Source organism: Diadema antillarum, unplaced genomic scaffold (assembly GCF_040938485.1).
Source record: "Diadema antillarum isolate AM-2024a unplaced genomic scaffold, OU_Dant_1.0 scf00000066, whole genome shotgun sequence".
NCBI lineage: Eukaryota > Metazoa > Echinodermata > Echinoidea > Diadematoida > Diadematidae > Diadema > Diadema antillarum.
Window position 1 is genome coordinate 2420769 of NW_027270955.1, and position 22187 is coordinate 2442955.

Sequence of the window (22187 nt, forward strand, 5' to 3'; positions counted from 1 at the left end):
AATGATCAATGAAAACTTGTAAAAATATAAGTATGGCGAGAACTAAAGTACGAGACAAATATTTAAAATAAACCCCGAAAATACATATACAAAATAAAGAAAAATTGGAAGGGAGGGGTGTATTGGGTGGGAGTGATGGTGGAATGCTTGACCGAGAACGAACCCTGAAAGGCTAACTAGGAGAATATACCGGGTGTCCCAAAAAAGCGGAACGGTGGACTATCAGTACCTTGCGGTCTATAAGTTATATATCTTTTGACATCATTAGAAAGAGCATATTCCGCAAAAGACTATGATACCAAAATCATTAAATTCGGTTCAGTACTTTTTATTCTACGCTAATTTCTGAAAATGCAGTCATTTTCAAATTTCGCCTGATTTTTGCGACTTATGAGATAATAATTTGAGTGCGACACGCGATCCATACGGTGAATATTGTGTAAGCTCGATGATCCATGTCAACAAAAGATGCAGCTTTCACATTGGGAACGGACCAGGAAAAAACAGTGTGTGTGTGTGTGTGTGTGTGTCTGTGTGTGCGCGCGCTCCCAATATGAAAGCTGTATCTTTTGTTGAAATGGATCAACGAGCTTACACAATGCACCGTATGGAACGCGTGTCGCACCCAATTTATTATCTCATAAGTCGCAAAAAATTGAAAATGACTGCATTTACAGAAATTGGGGTAGAATAAAAAGTACTGAACTAAATTGAATGATTCTGGAATCATGGTCTTCTGCGGAAGATGCTCTTTCTAATGATGTCAAAAAATAATTATATCACTTTTAGAACGCAAGTTACTGAAAATCCACCGTTCCGCTTTTTTTTTGTTTTTTTTTTGTGGGGGGGGGGGGGGGGGTGGGGGGGGGACACCCGGTATATAAGCACGCTAACAGGATGCGAAAAATTACGCAACAAAAATGCGCAGAATTACGCAACAAAAATGCGCAGCAAAAGAAAGAGGTATGTCACTGTTCAGCTCTCAAAAGGGAACGATAAAATCGAAAACATAAGATCGGAAGCTATTCGAATCTATCAAAACTTCTGAAAATTTAGATGCATGCTGCGCAGTAACCGCGGCTGGTTCTTCTAGGCGGAATCCTAAAGTTGAACCTCAATGCCAAGTTAAAGGATTACAACACATTGGGCGGGTATCGACTTCGACAATGAACTTTTTTCTTAACAAATCAGATATGGCCGACTCCACAAAGTTGGGGTGCATTAAACTAGAACGATTGCTCTTGGCACAAAAAAAAAAGGGGGGGATCGTCTCAAAAGGAATTTTATACCCATTCTTTACTGAGTCGAGAATGGATTTGCTGGCTTTAAGATCTTGCTCCCAAAATGAAAAAAAATATTGTTTCAATCTACCTTTCACTCCAGGGAGGGGCAGTTGGTGCGAACGTGGCCTGTGATACCGCATTGGAAGCAAATGCGGTTCTCTGCTCGGAATGCGGGCATGAAAGGCCTTGGTGTGTAGTGACGAAAAGAAGCGTAGCCGCGAGGAGCAGAAGAGTACGGAAGAGCCCGGGAACGTAGAGATGGGCGTGGCCAGGCCTGTGTCCTGGCTGCTTTCTTGGCGGACTCTGATTTCTTTGTGGCGGCGGCCTTCTCTGCCTTCCTTAAGCGCTTCTCGTCTCCAGAATCGTCTGAGAGTTCGTCTGCGACATACTCCTTAACTGTCAACCAACCGAGAGGGGAACGGCTATTTTGATTAGCTTCTGGCGCTAATGTAGCTCTGCTCTGCTCTTGAGGTGCTGGGCGGCGCAGGGTGTGTCGACCTCTTCGAAGGAATAAAGAGCGGATTCGATGAGATTAGCAACTTTAGCAGCGTGCTCAAATTGCTGCTTGTTGCCCTCGCTCTTAAAGACGGGAAGACCCGTGGACTGGTGTTTGCAGGCGAGGTCGACTCTCTTCTGTATGGCGTTGATAGCTTGTAGAATGTCGAGGTTCGACGGGGCGATCTCGCCGCCCATGGTACGTATGCTGACTCGAAACGACGGACAATGACGGAGAGAGCGTAAACTGATGAGTGATGGTGGAATGCTCGACCGAGAATGAAGCCTGAAAGGCTAACTAGGAGAATATAAGCGCGCCAAGGAGAAGAATGCGAAGAATTACGCAACAGAAATGCGCAGCAAAAGAAAGAGGTATGCGCTCGCTACCGAAAATGAATTCCACAAAACAACTGCAGAGCCGAGCTACACTGTTGCTCTCACCAAGTCATGCATCTTTTCCGGAGAACCAATACGTAATGATTAAGTATGTTGATCTACTTTATATAATATGATGTTAAAAACAAACGTTTCATGACCGGTATACATCACATGGTATACCCGTCATACTACAGCGAATGCCCAACGAATGCCCAACGTATGTCCAATGAATTTGAAAATTTGAAGATATGTTAACATCCATTGGTAATACTAGATTAGTTCGTAACATGCTTGGCGTTCTTTGTATTCATTAGCTATTCGTCGGGATTCGCAGAGATACGCGGGAGCCGATTTTATTTTTTAAACATGTCCAAAATCTCCAGCGTATCCTCTCTGCGAATTCCTACGAATAGCTAATGAATTCAAAGAACGGCAGGCATGCAAACTGTCTTCACATTTTCGAATTCGTTGGGCTTTCGCTTGGCATTCGTTGGGCATTCGCTGTAGTGTGACGGGGCCTTAAAAAAGCAAAATCGCCTGTGCTTTGTAAAACAAAGCCTGGCATCATCCAGCAGATTTAACAATAAACGAACAAGTAAAGAAGGAACATGAAGAGAAGGGAAGAGAACGAAGAAAAAAAAAGACGACGGAAGGTAAGGGGGAATAGAAACTAACAAGAAAAAGAGAAAGAAAGGGAAACTTGTCAGAAGACATGCATAACTCGTGTGAAAAACACATACCACAGCGAGTGGCTGTGCGAACTGGCATTGCACCAGATGGTGCAGCCAACAGATTACTATTATTATGCAGAGACCACTGAAAATAGACATGATATTGGAGCACCTTACTACATTCAAGACGTGAAAATAACATGGATAAAGGCTGAACGTGATCACTGTGTTACACACAGGAAAGAAGGGAGAAAAGTCAGCAAAGCTCTCATGTGCCTAACAAAATAAAACCTTGGGCGCCAGTGACAGTTGTCAATATAAGTCAATTGTGTATTCAAGTAATAGGGTAAAAGTCATTGTTTACTTGACTATATAGAGAAAAGAAAGTAGAAAAATTCAATAGGCATTTCTACACTAAGCATGCTTGGGGACGTAAAAAAGACACATTTTCAATTTACTTTGCATAATATGGCAGACCGTTCCTGCAAAATGTATTGACAATCTAACGATACCACAAAAAACCATAAAATGGGAAACCGACTTTGAGCTCTTCAAAGAAAAACAAATACGGATGTTCATACATGATTAATGCACTCCTATCCAAGCATCATCGAATACCTACAGCACGACGTGTGTATCGTTAAACACCGCTATCTGGGGACAGACGGCACAAACAATACATCCAATAGGCGACAGCAGTGACCCCGTACTGAAAATACGCCTATTTTACTCAAGCAATTCATTTGATAAATAACCTTAAAAAAAAGAAAAACGAAATTATATATTATACTTTAATTTTTCATTGACGTCATGACATGATAACAGCATGGATGAATCTCTACTTTGCGCAGCAAGAGGAAAAACAAAAGTCAGCAGTTTCACTCGCCCCACCTCTGTAAGATCCTGATCATTTGCTACATTAACATGTCCAACTTAGTTCAAATCCATATAATTCAGAATGAAAAAAAAAAATTATGGCATTCTTACTTACTTGCATTTGTGTTTTCAAAATTCAAGAAAATACTGAATACATTTATCAGGTAATTTAGAGAGTAGGAAAAGAAAAAAATTTCCTTACTTTTAGACATCAGAGGCAATAGAATCAACATCTAAATACAGGGCACATAACAGCCATATTTCTAGTTGGAGTAAATTTTTATGGAGCAGCAATTAAAATTAAAAATTACACTTATCTTTCCATGACTCTCTGTTCACACGACAGTCATGGGAAGAAACTTTGACCAATTTACCACGACCTTCGCGGGGATCACTGTGGAGGGTCGGTCTAACTTCCGGAGTGGTAGAGCCGCGCACGTCGACCATACGATTGTTTTTATCAGTGGCATTTTTTTTTTTTTGTCTCCTCCATTCTTGTTGATGGAATTTGCTGAGCCCTAGCTTCTTTGTCGCGATCGACTAGGTTAGAATTGCAGTACACGCGCACACGTGTACTCACAAAATGTCAACATTGCGATTTGACCCCGGAAGGTTTACCTAGGTCGTAAGGTATGTTCAGACATACTCCGCACGGGCACAATTTACTCCGATTGGCTAGTCGTGGTAGCGAGATACTCGTGGGAAAACTCAGAAATATCTTGTTCAGACGTTCATTACTCCGACCATTCCTCAGATTGAAGTTACTCCGACCAAAAGTGTCCTCGTCTGAACACAGCTTATAAAGCCAACTCCACATAAATTTCCATATCGCCAATACACCTACGATGGCACATGCCAGTGAAAACCAAGTCTGTACGAAACCGGCACAAACAACTGTTACGGCCAGTGTGAAAATATGCACGCATGTGTTGAACTTGAGAACCTCGTGATATTTACAGTTTGAAAGCAACGTCGCACAATTACAGCTGGCCATTATCACTGCGTTGCACTCAGAAGCAAGATTAAATAGAAAGAAAAAAGAAAAAAAGAAAAAAGGAGCATTCATGCTCTTGCTTATATACGTAAGACCCAATTGTGGCAAGTTCACTTAACTATAGTCTTAAGCGAGCTAATGAATAAAATGTTTCTTTTTTTTGGGGGGGGGGTTGGGGTGGGGGGGGGGGGGGTCCTACGAGATACATCAGAGGCACGGCCACATAAGACCTACACTGTAAAGAGTTGCTGTATCACCGCAACCAAGGAGGTTTTAAAGAAAGGAGTTACAACTGTCCTAGACCTCGTTTACAGTGCTAGGCCCGGCTCGGCCGCGGCCGAGCCCGCCTTCATTTCAGTGGAAACGCGCAAAAGGCCAAATACGGGGCCAAAATTGGCCGCGCATTTGCCACGCTCTGGAGGGGGTCTCGGCCGCGGCTCGGCCGCGGCCGAGCCAGGCCCTTTTTCAGTGACCCCGATTACAGTGCGGGGCTGGGCAGCCCAGCCTAGACTGCGGGGCCGAGCCCCGCAATTTTGTTCGTTTACACTGCCGGGCCCGGCCGCGCTTTTAATTTAAAACTTTAAATATTTTGTTCTAGTGGCGCTCTGCTTGTAAACAAACGCAATTTGGTATAATCTGGTTTTCAGACCCTTTGCCCACTGAATTCCGTGGCGACGAAGTCGCCGTTCGGGCAAAGGTTTTTGTAGAAGAAAAATCCTTTGCAGGACAAAACCAGCTTAAAGAGACCACCTCCTGAGCGTGGCCAATTAATGCGCGGCCAATTTTGGCCCCGCATTCTGGCTTTTGCGCGTTTACACTGAAATGAAGGTGGGCTTGGCCGCGGCCGAGCCGCGGCCGAACCTCGCACTGTAAACGGGGTCTATGTAAACGCAAACTGTGCTAAATGCGCGGCCAATTTTAAGTTACGTTCAGACGGGAGCCCTTAACCTCGACGTTAGGAAACTTCGAGGTTAGAGCTTTGTAGTTAGGGACTGTGAAGACGCACTCGTAGTTAGCAAACCTCGAGGTTTGCTCGATGTTTCGAGCCACGAGAAATCTTATGGTTAGCGCTCTAACCACGAGCCGCGGGGGGTCCCCACTCATAGTTAAGCACCGTGTGGACACAAAAAACAATGAACTCGAAGTTAAGAGTGACCTCGCCGTAAACTCCAGCCCCCACAATTTCCCTCTGCTTCCGGGTCAACCTCCCAAACGTACACCACAAATACACTACACGTGAAAAACCTATGACGCACGACACAACAACATCATCTTTTCTTCCCATGCGCTTGATCTCTCAAACTGAACACGTCGAACTCGCTACTGTATTCTATATTCTTCTCCGACGCTAAAAAAAATGTTTTCGACGAATATCTTCATAAAGGCATAAAGTCATCAGTGCAGTGCTATCTCTGCATACCGTGACAGAGAAAAAGAGTACCTGTAAGTGAGTCCGACAGGGTTGGACTAAAGAATAAATAGACGCCTTGTTAGCAGTGTGGGCTGAAACTTCCGGTTTTGTGGTTTTAACATCGAGTGGGACCCACTCCTAGTTACGGGGGACAGAAGCTTAACCTCGAGGTTTCGTAACCTCGAGGTTAAGATTCGTCGTGTGGACACACGTCGTAGTTAAGAGGCAAGAGCTAAACCTCGAGGTTTCCTAACCTCGAGGTTAGGGCCTGCCGTCTGAACGTAACTTTAGTCTGGCTTCCAAACTCTCTGCCCGTACTATTCGCTATTCAGGATAATAACCCCCTCAACGTCGAAAACTAGTATAGTTTAAGCTGGTTTTGTCCTGCAAAGGATTTTTCCTTCAGCAAAGGTCTGGACGGAATTGATTTTTGTTTAACATTCTTTATCATTAATTGAAATTTCATTTCATTAATGAATGAATAAGCAAAATATGGCCAACATTATGATGACGCTCGAAATGAATCTTTAGATTGCTCAGCTGCAAGACGTCAGCCCTCATCAAACAAATGGCGAAAACCACGGTTGAGTGTTACAGTGCAACAAATACATCTTGTCGTAAACCTGCGGTTACTGTGCTGTGTGACGGTAGCTAATTAACGGCTACTACGTCGTTTCCTTGGTATCAATAACTTTCTTAAATACTCGTAAACCCCAAGTTCCTGACGCAAGGCTTTGCATGGAGTTCCAACGTTCTCCTGTCGCTATCTCTGTCACAGATGGCTCTGGTGGGGCGGTAAAGGACTTAGTCTCGTGGCACAATGGTCAGAAGGGTGGAGACAGGTTACGCGACTCTTTCGACATACTACCAAGCCAAAACTACAGTCTGGTGTTCACAAAACCTGTCGATTTTAACGTCGCCGGAGAGTACATCTGTAAAGTAATGATCCGTAAGACTAAAAAGTACCACTCTAACAGCACCATAGTCACTGTTCGTGGTAAGTTCTATGAAAGCCTTGACGGTCTTTCATTTCAGTTCTTTACATTTAAATCTAAACTAATATTGGGTTTCTACATGCAACACAGGGTAATTGAAATGCCAGTGTAAATATTTTGGTACCTTTAACCTGTCTTGACGATTATAGCAGAATTTCCACAGATTTTTCTTCATTTATTCTCAGCTCGTTCTTGTATCATCTTTTCTTCCTGTTCTTCGTTCTGTTGTAATGTCATTGTGTTTTTTGTCTGGGTTTGTATGGAGTCTTTAGTTTATCTTTACATTTTCTTAATCCGTTATCAATTGTCAACTGTGTTTGCTTGTGTTTATTGTTGATTTGTAACAATTTCTTACTTAACAATAATCAATGAATTATGTCGGCCCTCTAGCATCAAAATGTAATATAAGTATGTTTCTTTTTCATATGCCTGTGCGTCACCGCATTTTTATAACAGTTTTCGAAATATAGAATCTAACTGTACACAGACAATTTTAGGTAAATAATCATATGATTTATAAAATGATCCACGTCTGACAAACTTTACTTTTTAGTAGGTCACTGTTTTACTTCGCTGTATTTATTTGTATGTCTGTGTGTATGTGTGTGTGTGTGTGTGTGTGCAGTCATCCTTACAACTTGTGCAGTTTGGCAAATTTATTCTAAGTTTCATGTATTACTCTTTCTCTTTTCTTTGTTATTTTTCGGATGGAAATGAAATATGACTTAATTTAACTGAATTAAATCTTCCTACCTATTCTCCATTGTCCCCATAATAATACTGGATCGATTCATTGCGCACTAAACAGAATAAACCTTGTTTGGATTGTACATATGTCTGATTTCTATTCTTCTCTCAAATTGCTTATAACCATTGCAGAAACTTACTTAGTAACATTCAAAGTAATATTCCCCGTCTTATCCACACCAGAATTCCATGTGCAGACAGCGCCGAGGTTGACAGTTTGGAAGGGAGAAAACGCTTCACTGCCATGCGGGCTTCCATACACACCCTATCGGGTTCAGTGGCTCAGAGAATCCAGTGGAAAAGTGGTGGCGAACTTTACAAATGGTACCCTCAGTTACCCCTCTGACGAAAATGATAGAGTCAGCATGGGCGGCGATTTTACCTTAACAATACGGGATGTAAATGTCGAGGATGAGACAACCTTTACGTGTGAAGTTTTCGCGTTCAACTCAAGTGATGGTTGGAAGAACTCCACCGTGCTAACTGTGAACGGTACGTTGGTGAAATACTGCTTGTGTATACTATAGGTCACTTCATTTCATTTCATTACTCTACCATAAGAGAAAATAAAATACGTGTTCCTAGAGTAAAGCACATTTTACTCTTATGAGCATATGTGTATTCGATCACCTTTGAAAAGCATCAATGTCCTATAACTTTTCACTGTTAAAGATAGCAACACTTGGGAACTTAAATTTGAACTGGGACTCCCTATAAACAGACGAAAATGTGAGCAAACATGAAAGGGGTATCCAAGGTATCGGAAAAAAATTGACAAGAATACATGCGTGACACCTCAATAATAACAACAAATTCACGATGTTTAAAGAAAAATCCAGTTCAAATATAGGTTAGTCTGATAAAAAAAGTAAAATTCTACGAGTTCAACTGAAAAAAAAAATGACTGAAACTGGGTGAAAAATGAGGAATTTATGACATTTTGAAGATTTAACGATATTTCCGGAACAGATCTTGTACAGTGGGCATAAATAAGCAAATGAGGGGGCTAATCATTTCAATTTCGTATTTCTCGATGGAAAATACATGATAATATCATGTAGATATTATATAACACAATATAACAATGCAGAATGTCCAGCTGGGATATATACATAAAGAAATAGGAATACAAACATAATAATAGCCGTCGATGTGTCATTTTCAATCAAAGTGAAGGATGCAAAGAGAAATACGATGGAACATACTAAAAAGCAAAGCTTGTTGAGTGTAGGTCCCAACAAAAGCCTAGTGTGGGGAACAGGATGAGGAGCACGGGTACAATTAAAGACCAACAGTGAGGATAAACAAAAGAGAATGACTATTAATACTCCGGGATGCAGAAGATTCTTCTCACATTATATTTATGTGTGTGATAAAATGAGAACAAGTAACCACATGCTGTACACTATAGCAGTTGCTCTAATAGCAATTTTGAGTCTGAAACATGGCGTTATTCCTGGTTGAATAACTTCAGAAAAATGATCGGTTAGATATACGAGGACTTGAGCCCTGGGCATAATTGCGTTTGACTGAAAAACTGCAAATTTCACAATTTTAAGAACAAACTATAATATGGTAAGTTGTGAGGGAATGACATGCTTACTTTACCATTTTACATATTCATATTGACTATTCAAGAATTGTTTCCCCGAAAAAATAACGAAACTTCAAAATGTCATAATTTCCATTCTTTCATCCAATTTTGATCCAATTTGTTACCATTGGACTCGTAATAATTTACTCTTTCTTATCTATTTTATATTTGGACTGGATTTCCCCCTTTAAAGCATTTTACATATTTATACATATACCTATTACCTCAATGGATAGATGCATGTGATACAGTTGCCACAACTGTTGCAGCACCATTATGCATTACAACATAAACATGATATAAAATTGTAATTTATTGTAATATATCATATATAATGACATGCATTTCTAAATAATTATTTGCTTTGACATCATAGTTCAAGAATACTCATTATGATGTATGCTTTGTGATGCACCATTCAAGACTTCAGCATTCCTTTTTCATTGCATACATGACGCAAATCTCTCGTTTGAAGAGGCTACACCCCAGTAAATAATGCCAGTGCATATCTTGGCAATCAATGACTTAAAGTCAAAGATATAAAACACCTGTTTCTTGACCCTGGCCTAATCTAAGCATCAGTCATCGCCACAGCGCCACAGGAGGGGGGGGGGGGCACCGCGAGAGGAGGAGATTGTTTTGGTTTTGGCATGGGCCATGTAGCTCCATGGTGCGTGTGTGTGTGTACGTGTGTGTGTGTGAGTGTAGACATTCAGCGTATGCAGACCAGGGAGGTGTGCTCACACCTCCCTGTGCAGACAGAGCATGCCTGTACTGTAGTGACCGGAACTATTGTCATTCCATTTTGCTCTCCCCTTCTCCCTCCCCCATCTCTCCCCCCTCTCCCTCCCTCTCTCCCCCTCGCTCTCCCCCCCCCCCCCCCTCTCTCTCTCTCTCTCTCCCTCTCTCTCTCTTTCTCAATGATCCAGTCAGCAGGCTGATTGTAACCAGGGAGGTAGTCTCACCTCCCCGTTGTAACTCACTGCCAAATAGCACATTGTCAGCACCGGCAAACTGGCAATGCTCTCCTTCTTATTCCTGTATTTTCGTTATTTACGGGTCAATTTTTTTCGTTCGAAATGTAAAATGGATGACCATAGAATTTCTCAATAGAATATAAAATTGAAAACTTTAGAAAGGATAGAGAAAATTGAGTTCACTTTGAATGGTCTGCCACAGGCAGATATCCTTATCATGCTCTTACGTAATACGACAGCTGCTGGAGTCATCAAACCCTGGCTTGGCCTCCAGGTTTGTCACGCCTGAGCAGAAAGTTTATTTGCAATGGACAAGTACTTCGACTCCCAACTCCCAAACGACAAATATACGCACCCCACTTTGGGTATGCCCCAGTTGGGGACTCGCCTCAAACGAGGGATTGACGGCATGTATGTGCTGTTAAGCTTCATACACCTTTCCCTATGGTAGTGTTGAAATCAATAGTCTTGATGTACGCTGTAGTCATGCATATGGGGATGCATTTGTGGTGCATACAAGTAATTATGGTGCATTCAAGATCGTGCAGTAATCATTATCGATATTAACTTGTGATTCTTGCTGGGTTTTTTAGTTTTCCGTAAAGCGGAAATTAAAAAAAAGAATAACAACTTATTTGGCACAAATTATTTGCTGTATTTATGCTCAATTCTTGGAAATGACAAAATGTAATACTTGCGCTCATTCCACAACGGAGAATGCAACAAGAGCAAAGAGAAAATTCATACGATGTCTGTGGTAATGGAAACAGGATTCGAGAAATTTCGGCGAAGTTTTAACTAATAGCAGCTATCTAACAGCAGCAGACTTGCAACAAATATCATACGTGTATTCATTGCCACTGAAGAAGATGCGAAATTACTTCGAATAAAACTAACGGTGATATTATTCGAAAGGAAAGGTGGCATGGAACGCGACAGTGCAAAGCTTGAAAACCGTAGATACTGGAAAGGCATATTTTATATTTCAGAAGGCAAAGATCATCATGTTTTTAGTTCGAAAAGCCCACCTTACAATGGTGAATGCGAATGAATGAATAGCGAACCACCCGATGCGGTTGTGCGGCTGAATGCATAACTCAAACAGCAGCTTCACACCGAGCTTTACGTAGAGATGCGTAGAGTTGCGTAGTGTTGCGTAGTGACTACACAACACTACTCATCTGTATGCTGTGAGTACGCAACTCTACGGAAGAGTACGCCGAGGGACGCAAAATACGTACGCGAGATGTACGCAAAAAATTAAACATGTTTAATTTTTTCGCGTAGCCTCCGCGTACAGCACTGACACGCAGGTTTTACGCAAGTCTACGCAACACTACGCAAATGTGCGCCATTTATACGCAACAGTACGCCATCAAACCGTGTTCACACGAAGGCACTTTTTTGGCTCGCGTATGACATGGCGTAGTGTTGCGTACTGTTACGCAGACACTTGCGTAGACTTGCGTAGACATGGCGTACATATACGTAGTGTTGCTTACAATTGCGTAGACTATTAATATTGATGAAGATCCTGTTGTAGGGGCAAGAGTTCTTCTCCTGCTCATTATTCGCATACCTCTAGTGATCAAGATGCAGGTAATTCGCCAGCACTGTGTGAACGAATCTGGCAATGAAGCTCCCCAGGAAGTTCCCAAAATCACCGAAGTAGAGGAAGCAGAACGTGTTTCCATCCTTATTAGTTTCAACTGACAAAGAAAGGGTACACGTTCTAATGGAGTGGTTTCAATAGCAACCGATGCTCTATGATAAGGCTTGTGAAGACTATAACAAGGGGGCTAAGAAGCTGCTATATCAGTCATAAAAAAATGGAGATTGGGGTAGAAGGTAGGCTACAATATAGTGATCAACCAGACTAGCGCACGCAGACATGAGTAAAAACTCAACGAGATAAAGTTGGCAGGCTAGTGAATATTTCTGGAGGAGCATCAGGGAAATCGTTGTCTCCTAATGTTATTGGTGGCTTGGATGCCCAATAATAGGAGGAAGCTACTGCAATTTAAGTGCCATTTAGTCACACTGATCTAAATGATGGGTATCTCATCTTCCCATGGCACCATGAGGTAGTTCATTTGCTCATTTGCAGCTCCGCTTGTGCTGCCAAGCTACAGTTATTCCATGTCTGGCAGATGGGCATTGTGTCTCCACGAACCTGAAGTTACTTCATGATAATGCTGCTGGTCAACTTGAGGGTTATAGCAAGTTTGAAACTAAATTCTAAAGCTTTCCTGAAATTGGTATCTTGATATTATGTAATTTTCGGTGCATTTCGTGTCAGGAGTTCATTGAACGCCTGTGGCTCCATTCACATGAAATTGATGAATAAAGAAACATCGGCGGCATGTAGTTTTTTCATCAGTGGACTGTTGTTCGTATTGCCTCTTGGTCGCCGTTCGATCCGAGATTTGACCCAGACACCTCTTAATTCTGATTCTTGCAACATCTCATTTTCTTCTCTTTTCTTCTCTTTTTTTTTTGCAAAACGTTCGTATTTATGCGAATGCTGTTTCTAGGACAGCTAACTGCTGGAGAACTGAAGATACCAGCAAGGGATTTAGCCTCCCCATCATAATTTATTATCTTTGAACAGCAGGCAATCAGTGGAATTAGATGCATAAAGCTATGCTGAAGTAGCTCTGCAGTTTCATTAATTTGTGCATACGCCCGAGGTACGCAACTTCCCGCAACTGTAAGCAAGTCTACGCGGCCTGTACGCCCGACCTACGTTTATGTACGCAACTCTACCCCCGCTACACGCCGAATAAGCTACGTTGATACGCGCTTCCTACGCAACCATACGTAACCCTTCGCCGGGACTACGCAAATCTTGCGCGGATCACCACAATTATTTTTAATGAGTACGCAGCCGATTTCGGCGTAGTCGCTACGCAACTCTACGCAACTCTACGCAAATCCCGGCGTGAAACCCCCTTTACGCAAATGCTTTGGTTGAAGTGCTCGCGGCGGGCAAGTGCATGTAACCGGGGGGGGGGGGGGGGGGGGGGGGGGGGGGGGGGGCAAAAGCTAAAAAACAAAGGTCGAGTTGCACTCTCTCTACAAACTAAGTAGACCATGCTTATTTTCAAGTTTTTTGTTGTAACAAACAACATTCCACTGGTCTACCTCAAAAAATTTGTTGCGAAAGCCTCCAAATCAAAGATGGCGTCCAAGATGGCCGCCATATTTACTGAATTTGTTATTTAAATGATAGAATTCGATAGAAACATCAGATTTCAACAAATGTGATGTCATATGAAAGAGGAATAAAATTTTCTACAAGTTGATACCATTTTTGTGGGTTATTGTGATAACTGGATTGAGATTTTAAGGAAAAAACACTCATTTTTTGATATTTTTCTGAAAAAAGAAAAATCATGAAAATGCTTGATTCAGCATAAATCAGAGAAAGACTGAAGGATTATCCTGAAACGTTTCAATAATTTTGTTTGACATATAATTAATATTTGGAGAAAATGAGAAGTAAGTACCGTTTTCGGTTCAGGAGTTATAATGTCTCAAACTTGAAAACTCACTACGTAAAAATGGCCACTTTAGTTGTGACCAAGACCTTGTTGGTCATAAAAAAAAAGCCTGCGCGCGCCAAGACTTCTACACGCATCACTGCCACTGGCGCTTGTAGCATGCAGTGCCAGTGGTGCGTGTAGTAGTCTTGACAAACTCAGACTTTTTCTTTGACAAACAAGGGTTTGTGCCTGCAAACTAACTTTTCATACCAAGTGGTAGCTCAGGTAATACTGATCGCTATTATTTCAAAGTAGATTGTTCTGAAGCAGATGAGATGAAGCAAAAAATAAAGATTCAAATAGAGGTAGTAGCTTGAAACTTGGCATCAATCTTGTTATAGATAGTTTAAGACAAAATTTAGATCAACCGCTCAAAAAAAAATAAAGATGACAGCCATCAAAGTTGACATAGTGTATTGCGCCAAATTAAATGTATTATTTCGTTTTTGATACAAATTTGTCTGTTGTGCTATCTTAAACCGTCTTAAGTTTTTATGGACACATTTTTTAAACCAGTGATATTCTACTCTCCGAAAAAAAAAAATCAAATCGAGTGGAAGTTTTTACTTTTGATGTGAGGAGTGAAAAACAGAAAACGGTGAATTAGAATGAAATTGGAGTGACTTTTGAGTGAAAATGTTCATTTTCACTCATTTTAGAGTGACCTTAGGCAGAACTCCACACTTACTTTTAAGTTTGGTGGCCCAAAGGCAAATTTTTTATGTCAACGGTTATCATGGTTATGTTCATTTCTGACATTTTGGTGGGTTTTTTGTGGCCCCGGGCCACCGGACCACCGTTAGTGTCGAGCCCTGCTTAGGGATCACTCGTCACTCTTCGAGTGATCCCCGAGGTCACTCTAAAATGAATGAAAATGAACATTTTCACTCTCGAGTAATCCTGATATCTAATATAGGAAAGCATCTACCAATGGCATAAGTTCAGATCAATTGCGACACTATAACCCACATGAAATCAGCCTAAAAACAATGTAAAAAAAATCTGATAACGGAAAATACGGTTTCGGCATGCTTATTTGTAAATGTGAATATACAGCACGAATAATCAATTTGGACAATTTCATTCGAACAATATACTGAAAAGTAATTTCGCACAATACATTTAAGAGCAAAGTTGAGAAATTGCCGCCATGTTGGATTTTTGTGTTTTTTTTTTTTTTTGGGGGGGGGGGGGGTTCGGATCAGAAGGGGCTTTCAAGGACATCTACGGATCAGACATTATTACACATATATATACCATCATCATTCACGATAACTGCAGAGTAACATACAAGTAAAAAAGCATATCTGTGATACAGAAATTTAAAGATTGGGCCTTACCCAAACACTGGAATGAGCTCCACCCCCCCCCCCCCCCAAAAAAAAAGACCCTCAATGTTGTTTACACTAGTACAATATCGTTCGGATGTATAGTCGGAAACATGTAATAGACAGCAATAAGAAGGTTAAAAAACATATCAAATTATAAGTTATAAGTTGAGATAACTTTGACGCAACACACTAATTATTGGGAGAGATATCACATTCGATTTATATGTGCAGGTTAGTTGTATTAAAAAACATTTACCATGTAAAAAAATATAATAAAGCCTAAAACATACGGAGATATCACCATTTCTTTTCAAGAAAACATAACCATGATAACCGTTGACATAAAAAACATTCTTATCAGATCTATTTAGTATATCTAACAATATTTAGCATTAATTATACTGATTTAAGTTTGTAACTCACGGTTTAGAACTAGTTTGAGGAATTAAGTAAAGCTGGGGTTTTGTTTTACCTGCACTAATGGTAAATAATGCCTTGAACGACAACTTCGATTAATTACCGCCATCTTGAATTTTGTGTGGATACTTTTTTTATCGCTAAATATTACACATTGGCAAAATTTTATGCCAAATCTTATGCTCCTATCTCTTTTTGGAAAATACTTTCTGTTCAATCTTATCTGCATCAGAACAATCTACTATGATGAAATGCTACAGTAATAGCGACCAGCGTCACCTACCACTTGGCATGAAAAGTTAGTTTGCAGGTACTTGCAAGTCACTAGACCATTACAGTATAACATGTGAACATGTAAACACATTGTAAGCAAAATTTATAATGCATGAATATAATTTTTTTCAAGTTTTAGATGTTAAAGGGAAGGTCCTGTTTTGGTTGATGATGGCACGTCGGGATGAAATTTTTTGGCAAGATAATGAGAAACTACTTATGAAATATGAAAGAGCATTGAAATTTATGGGGAATTCAAAGTTTGTTTGACAAAAATTGGTCTAGAAATGGCTGAGAAATGCAAAAATACGTCGTCCGATAAAAGTGTGGGACCCACACTTTCCCCCGTGATACGACCTTACCTCCCTCTACCGTTTGAATTTGACTACATTGGGCTTGGGGCTTTTTCAACCGTTATCTTCCGCACACGCGAGCGATGTGTACCGCACGGCTTGGTCTGGGAGGTTGACCTTTTCACCTCCGTGAATTTGGGAGAGAGACGGCGCGGCGAGGGAATATTGCGTAATCATGGGGGTCCATGGCACATTTGCAGACCTGTATGCACATCGTGTGTGCGTGGAGTTCTGTGATCGCACTGCGCTGTCGGCCGTCGCGTCGTTCCGTTTGTTTACTTGAGGGCACATAGTCTCTTTTCCTCGGTGTGATGCTGCGTATAGAGCTCTACGGATTCCGACTCGAGAGCAACTGAAACAGTTAGGTTTTGCAAGACGAGGTATACATACGTCTCCGACCCAGACATCTCGCAAAAGAATAAAGAATCTTTCGAAATGAGGCGTAGGGGACAACGAAGGGATCGCGATTGTTGAAACTGGACAAGATGCCTTCATCCCGTAGAAATGAACCGACGCGACACCTGGATCTACCGACCCCAGCTCGCGATGTCCTGAGTGAAAAAGTGAGTATACAGGCATTGAGTGTAGAAGTTAGTCAGTCCGACCCATCTTTATCCGTAAGTGCATGATGTGAGAGCTTGAAGTTTATCTCGTGAAGAATATCCTGTGCCTGCTAGTATATAGGATGACCCACAAAAGACTTGATTACTTTATTTTTTCACCTTGATTTTCAAGGTTTTATGCGTGTAAAAAGTTCAGAAAAATAGATTTCTGAATAATGAAATTCGCAAGGGGTAATCGGCCAAACGAGAATGAAGTAGGGTCCCTTTATAGTGCCGAGTGTTCGTTGATCTGAAAATGAAATAAATTTCCTTATCCTGAAGCGTCCATAGTATTCTCAAGATTATGTGTATCGATCCAAAAACGAAATAAGGCTCGTTATTCCAAAAAGGAGATTCGTTAGTCAAAAATGAAGGAATATTCGTTATTAATTCTAAAAGTGAATAAAATATGTGCCCAAAGAGAATGGGGGGAAGGGGTGATCATAATTTCTGTCGAGTATAGTTTACATGAGATTTGGAAGGGGATGATCTACACTGTATACTACTAGGTAGTATCAGAAACAGGGGAACACAATGGCGCGGCAGCATTACACCCTCGTCGTGTCATTTTCTTTTCCCTACCTTTGAGTAGCCCCTATTTATGATAACCGTTTCTACATCATATTACATAGCTCATCCTTATGATGTAATTAATCTGTCATATCATAATCATAAAAATGAAGTATACAATACCTGCAACATAACGACTCACGCTGGCCGTTTGGCGGAGGTTCAGTGGTCCGATGCATCATGATAATGTGCGTGTGTTTGCGTATCATTTTCATTCAATTTTCTCTGCGTAGTATCCTATATACTTTTTTATATGTATTTTGATTTGTTTGCTTTTGTTTTCAAAGCTCTTCAATTACTGTTTGTTATTATTAAATTGACTGAGACTCTACATGTATATGCCGTAGAAGACTGTAGGTTGTTCATTCACTGTGTTGTCCATCTATGTAGATCGTACATATTGTACATAGATCCATCATGATGAATTGCTGTTTGCTTTGATGTGCCCTTTTCTTTGAAGTGCTGAATAATTATGAAAGTTATAATAAATGGAAATATGAAATAGATTTTGTAATTTGACAAGCTATAAGATGATTTGCAGGTTGCATAATTCCATTTCCATTTCATAATTTGTTATCACAGTCAGTGAGAACAGCTTGATGTCGGGTTCTAAAACTTTTTAGGATGCTATGATTATGTTCCCCGGATGAATCCCTTCTGAGAAAAAAAAAAATCTTCAGATGTATTTTTTTTTTCTCAAAAGGGATTCATCCTGGGAACAATGCGTGTATAATTTTTCATAGATTGTCGGTTATGAATGCAACCAATGTCTTTTCCTTTTACACTTTCAGTAGGCTATGGATACTCTACATCTCAAATGGCACTGTAGTGGTTTCTCGGGACCTCTGAAAATGAAATCAGACCACCAAACTTCTAAACAGTTTATATTTTGACGGTTCCATCGGAGAACTGTGTCGAAAAAAAAAATGTTTCCTTTCATTGGTAGGCCACGATACATTTCTTTTTTCGGGCCATCAAAATTCGAATTGAACGTTTTTGTAAGCGATCCGAACAGGACACCAAAAATAAATGAATAAATAAAACTCAAGTTTGTCTCGGAATTAACTTGTGAAAACTCAATTGATTCCATTAACAGGGAACGCGGGATATTGCGATGAATTATGGTAGTCAATGACATACGTTTTATGACCCGACGTTACTCTATACGTTTACGCGTGAAAAAAGAATGAATCTCTAATTCCACTGTATCAATTCTTTTTTTTATAGATCTCAGGAGCAAATCGAGAAAAGACAGGAATGCGCATTGGAAGCCAGTCAACAAAGGTAATGTTATTCTAATAAATATATCAACAAACGTGACCTGTTCTTTTTCGCATTGTGTGTGTGTGTGTGTGTGTGTGTGTGCATGTGTATTTGTGTTTTTGTTTTATTTTGTTTTGGGTGTGTGTTTTTTTTTTTGTAGAATGTGAAAACACGTAAGGCCTATATCGGCCTATATGACGCTTATTTCTATTCCGCGAATTTCTTATTAGTCAGAATGGAAGGCATTGTGTGAATATCATTTTACTTTGGTACATAAACTACGGGATGTGCAATTGAATCGTATATTAGTTGAAGAAAATGTCTACTCATGGAACCATGGTAATGATAAAATTATATATGAAAATGTTTCTGTTTTGTTCTTTATTACACAGGCAGATGTGTTCAACAAAATAACAAAACCAAAACCAAAAGCACTAAAAAAATTGGAGAGGTTCGGACATGCCGATTTTCTATTCCCGGCCACGAAGTATCGCCAGAGACAAGTCGCTTTATCCATCTGTCTTTCTCCTGAAAAGTTTCTTCCTCCACCTCTCCGAAGTTCGGCTGAGCCCCTTCACAGCCTGAACGTTCCTGGTGAAAACCATGCCCAGCCCGAGGCCTGTCATTCCATCTGGCCCGCTGCTACCACTGCCCACCTGTCTAAAGAGTTGAACATTGGGGAACGACGTTTATGGCATCACAGCGAGTATCCACGGTGGTTGTTCAAACTGTGTGAACAGTTCCTTTGGTAATCTACTCTGCTGTGGAATCGGCAGTAGACTATATCATGGTGTATTATTAGGCCGTATTTTTTTTTAAATACAGTGTACTGTACATTGTTCTAAGTTTTGAACACAACTACATATCCCCACAAACACAAGAGCCACTATTAGGGTTCGCGCGTATGCCAAAAAGCGGGATACAAATCTCGAGATTTACATGACCATCGTAATCTCGAGATTTTTGCAAATGTGCACACAAAATCCCACTAATTTGCGTGATCAGCATCGCGACGGTACCCCCAACAAATCTTGCACTTGATTTCTGAAATAGTGCGCTGATTTGCTCCCGGTGACCGCGTAAACGGCTGACCGAAAATACTTTACTCATCTCCAGATTTTATATTCCATCATTCAAGCGAGCATCACAATAATGGGTAAATGACAACATCACACTACTGTGTGGCAGCTGCGTAAATATTGTCGGTACATGCAAACGCGTGAAGAGGGGGAAAAATCTCCAGATTTGGAGTTCAATCGTCATCCTGGGTCGTCATCCCGCTATGTTGTTATACGTGTGAATCTGGCTAATGGCGCGTAGATATTCTACATAACTGGAAAGATAGTAAACACAATATCAAGACATGCATGATCATGAATGCGAACGATCTGGGTGAACAAGCGCATGTTGTATCATTGTACTGATAGGGTATTATGAAGGAAATTGTATGTATAAGGTCCACGAGTGTTACTTAGTAGCCGCGTTTGTACGTACCATATAGCGGGTTACCAAGCTCCCCGAAACTCGAGTTTTTATTTTGTTTTGTTTTATTTGTTTTCTTTGTTTTTGTTGAAACCGTTAATCGACACTCTCCAAATTAATTGGTTAGTAGGACTAGAGTATACTATGCGCTCGGAAACTAGAGTTTGTTGGGCTTTTTGTCTGTTTCTTTATTTGTCTGTTTTTCTTTTTGCAGCCTTTCTCCCTTACAGAAATACTAGTAACTCGCTAATTGCCTATCGATAAATCGATAAAACTACAAGCATTGTTCTTGAACCTCACATACATTGTCGAGTGCACGCCGTTGTGGCGTGCGCTATGAATGATGGGATATGAAAGATTCGAGTTTTTGTGGTCGACCGTTCACACGTATCTGCGGGACAAAGATTAGCGCGCTAATAACAGCAAGATTTCTTGGGTTTGGCATTGCGCTGCTGACCGCGCTTTGTTGGGTTTTTGTCCACTCGTGCAAAGAACTCAGTTTACTAGCGGGTTACAAATTTCTCGTTTTGTTACCCAGTAATTTTTATACGTGTGAATCCCCCTATAGGCGTGTATAGATGGGTAATGAATGCCAGCGCGTTTTCACTTTTTCATGTTTATTTAGGCTGTATGTTTGTTTATTATTGCCCTTGTCATATTCAGCAAAACAACAAATTACGATACAAAATAATAATATTATACTCAGTATACATTACGCAACAGTCACTCCAAAGATATTACCCTGAATGCCCATCCCCCGTCACATGGACGTATATAGGGCCTAATTTACACTGTACAGTGACGTTCAAACAGTAAAAACATTGACTCAACGATCAATCATTAGTTCACACATTGTATACACACATGTTTACATGTATGCTGGTTAATTTCTTTGGTAGTGCAATACGCTGTACAGGCCTGCTGGTAAATTCCCACAAGATGTTCGTATATAATCTGTCCTTTTTAGTACCTCGGATAAGCTTGATTTTCAGACATTTCCTTTTTTATGTCGAAGGTATATTTTCTCTCTTCCTCTTCTCATATTATCCCTGTGAATTATCCCTGTATGAATTTTCTTTGCAAATATGTGGCTCGACCGTAAGTTTCTTATAGATAATCTATTACATCGGTAAGTATGTAAATTTTGCTGTTAACAAACAGGCAATGTTCGCACCTCTTTAAAATAATGGCAGAGAGAAGTTTGAATTTGCGCTTTCAAGCACAGCGATATGCTTGACGTGGAATTATTATAGGTGATATATTGAATACGACTGGGAAGAACACTGTCGAACCGAAGGTGATGATAATTCACATGTTACTGCTCAGTATTATCAGTGTAATTCATTTTTGTATAATATTCACATTATTAGTATTATGTCTCGCCATCGTTGTTCCTGTTACTGGTCATTGGTCATTGGTGTTTTTTTGTTTTTGTATGTGTGCTATATGCCTATATCTCGCGAATCGTGAAGAGGCTAATGGCTGGGAGCCAAAGGATATCAGATGATTATTGTCGATAGCATTAGCACTAACTGGAACGGATTCCACGTACTCTGGCGTTATGAGCATCGTCAAAATAATCTTGACAAAACATATTTTCTCCTCAATCAAAACAGAGGTTCTCAGGAGGTTTGTAATGACAACTTATATAGAGAATGAAATTATTTGTGATGATGATAATAGTACAGTATTCATGATAATCATTACAATGGTATAAAAAACGGTAACAACAAAGGCAACAATTTCAAGCGGCAATACCAATTCCAGGAGTTAGCTGTTTTGTTTAGCTATAGCCTCGATTTTTTTTGATACCACGAACTGCGTGTTTGTGATTGATGAAAAAAAAAAGTTAAGTGCATTAATTACTAGTACTTCACGCAACCACATTGGCCTCATTAGCTGTTATACGAGTTGATAAGAATAATCACAG

General features: G+C 40.4%; 1 pseudogene; it reads right to left on the minus strand.

Annotated features, from left to right (window-relative positions):
* Positions 1 to 1374: 1374 nt before the first annotated feature.
* LOC139716511 (uncharacterized) lies at positions 1375 to 1976 on the minus strand (annotated as a pseudogene).
* Positions 1977 to 22187: the final 20211 nt, after the last annotated feature.